The sequence below is a fragment of the Fukomys damarensis genome, unplaced genomic scaffold, assembly GCF_012274545.1.
Source record: "Fukomys damarensis isolate Sample0158 unplaced genomic scaffold, DMR_v1.0_HiC HiC_scaffold_39, whole genome shotgun sequence".
Lineage (NCBI taxonomy): Eukaryota > Metazoa > Chordata > Mammalia > Rodentia > Bathyergidae > Fukomys > Fukomys damarensis.
Window position 1 is genome coordinate 103,828,267 of NW_022900951.1, and position 590 is coordinate 103,828,856.

The window sequence follows — 590 nt, forward strand, 5'->3', positions numbered from 1 at the left end:
AATGCCTATTTCTATAAAGATGAAAGAATGGAAATCAACCCATATTTACCATCAGACCACTGTACATTGAAAATAGAAGGAAACTACAGAAGAAACCACAGAAAATTTAGAAACAACTACAAAATTAAAAACACATTCTTGAACATTTAATAGGTCATGGAAAAATATCAAAGAAGAAAGTAAACAATTTCTGGACGTTAAGAAAAAATGCCTGTATAACACATAGAAACCTCTGGGGCACAATGAAAACAGATTCAAGAGGATATTTCATTGCAATAAATGTTCACCTTATGAATACAGAGACTACAAATAGCCTTATTAGGAGCCATAAGATACTTGAGAAACGACAGGATTCCAGGCCCAAACTGCTTCTAGACTTAATTGACAGATTCAGTAAAGTATCTGGATACAAGGTGAATACCCAAAAATCAATAGCCTTTCTATACACAAATAACAGACAGACAGAAAGAGAAATAAGGGAAAAAATTCCTTTTACAATAGCATCCAAAAAAATGAAGTATCTAGGAATCAATCTAACAAAAGAAACAAAAGATCTCTACACTGAAAACTACAGCACTCTGAAAAAAGAA